Source organism: Cynoglossus semilaevis, chromosome W (genome assembly GCF_000523025.1).
Source record: "Cynoglossus semilaevis isolate Cse_v1.0 chromosome W, Cse_v1.0, whole genome shotgun sequence".
Classification (NCBI taxonomy): Eukaryota; Metazoa; Chordata; class Actinopteri; order Pleuronectiformes; family Cynoglossidae; genus Cynoglossus; species Cynoglossus semilaevis.
This window is the reverse complement of record NC_024327.1, coordinates 5972170-5974057: the sequence shown is the minus strand read 5'-3', so window position 1 is coordinate 5974057 and position 1888 is coordinate 5972170. Positions and strand designations below refer to the sequence as shown.

General features: G+C 36.7%; 1 non-coding gene across 1 annotated transcript; it reads left to right on the top strand.

Annotated features, from left to right (window-relative positions):
* The first annotated feature begins 1276 nt into the window (after positions 1 to 1276).
* Positions 1277 to 1331, top strand: LOC112486448 (U7 small nuclear RNA). The gene has a single exon (XR_003048876.1). It is a non-coding gene; the product is annotated as a U7 small nuclear RNA (small nuclear RNA).
* The last annotated feature ends 557 nt before the right edge of the window (positions 1332 to 1888 follow it).

Sequence of the window (1888 nt, the reverse complement as noted above, 5' to 3'; positions counted from 1 at the left end):
TATCTATCTATCTATCTATCTATCTATCTATCTATCTATCTATCTATCTATCTATCTATCTATCTATCTATCTATCTATCTATCTATCTATCTGTCCATTTATCTTTCCTGCAATAGAATGTTTGTTATACTGCAACAGTGGCCACACAAGGTTAAACAATGACTAAGCCTTTAAGTTGAACAGATAAAATCTGTGTTCTTCTTTAAAATTCACTCTATCTGCAAACAGAGGTGAAGAAAAGGTGAGGAGGGATGAAAAAGAAAAGAAAGGATAAAAACATAGTTTAAAACAGTGTTGCTTCAAAAGTTTATTTTACAAATTATTGTTTTTACAACAAATATCTTTGACACTAACATATTAGCAATCCTGGAACTACGAAAATAATAAGTTATATGAAAAAATACAAGCAGAAAAAGATGGCAGTTTTATCTGCATTGCGAAACCAATGATTGTCTCTTCAAATATCAATCCTGCCAAGACATTCTGTCCAAGGTCATGGTTGTCCCTGCCAAAAATAGTTGACCTCGGTCAAATCCTAAGTGCACCACTTTGTATCTTATCTGTGGACACTTGGGCTGAAAGTGTCTTCAAAGATGTGGTCCAAAAAGAGTCTCCGTTGGTTAGTTATAATAGAAACCTCTGTCTTATGACGCCTCCTAATACATGGCGTATTTGGATTCATACATAATCTTATATTCCTGGTTATTCAAAATGAGCTACTAAGCAAAGTTTCAATGAAGCTGTTGTCTGAATGAAATGAAAAAATGCTCATTGTTTCAGAGAAGATGCAGAAGGGGTTAAGATTTTACCCCCGTCTGTGACATCTCCTTCCTCACAACACCAGCCGATCCTCTCCTCCCTTTTGGATGACTTGACCAATAGATGCCTGGTTCTGAGCTCGTATGAAATGGAACAGTATTATCCATTTCTGCGGACACGCATTAGAACCACTGGCTGTAGTTGTAGGGTAGCAACAATCTTATCAGTTACTGTTAAACCTGGTACCTTAAGAAATTACTTAAAAAAGTACCTAAAAATGAATGTGTTGAGAAATCCCAGAATGACACCTGGGATTTCTCATGTACATATCAATGACATCTGCTCAGTCACACCGTATACACTGTTTTCACCTTTCCAAGTAACTCCTGCTCTGAGATACTCTTCATGTACATCTCCCTGTAGAAGAACAAGCACATTAATTGAATTCAAGGCAACATTATATTCATTATATGCTTTCCCGTCATACATTTTATTTATGGAGCATGTAAATGAGAGGAATGTTTGGTCTATAGCAATTTGTCTAGAAGGTTTCCATTAAAAGGAAGCCCCCCCAGGGCAGTGGTTGCTTAGTGGTTAAGGAAGCGGACTTGGGTCTGGAAGGCTTCAGGTTCGAGTCCACCAGCTGCCAAGTTACCACTTAGGTGCTCTGAGCATGGCACCGTGCCCACACACTGCTCCCCAGGCACTTAACCTTCCTCTTGTGTTCACTTTCTGTTACCATCTCTTATGTTAACGGGTCGGTTTTGACCCGTGTCTTAAATCAGCTGTAAAATACACTAAAAACAATTAGCTATCATCCAATTTGTTTCTCATCTCTTGGTTACCTTGTTAGGCTTCCATATCCATGAAAATATTGGTTTTAATATTTTTGGTGTGGGCCTCTGGGCCTTTTTTTTGTCAGTATACCCCTCGATTTCAATTAAAAAAAATGGTAAAATGAACCTCAACAGAATCATATAAATAAATAAAAGGTTGTTGTGTTACTTGACTATTACTAAGCACTATTAGAACACATCTCTTAAATAAATTTGTTTTATTTATTTTTTAATTTTAATATTATTAACTATAGTAACATCTATGGTGTTACGGGTCAGTTTCGACCCATAT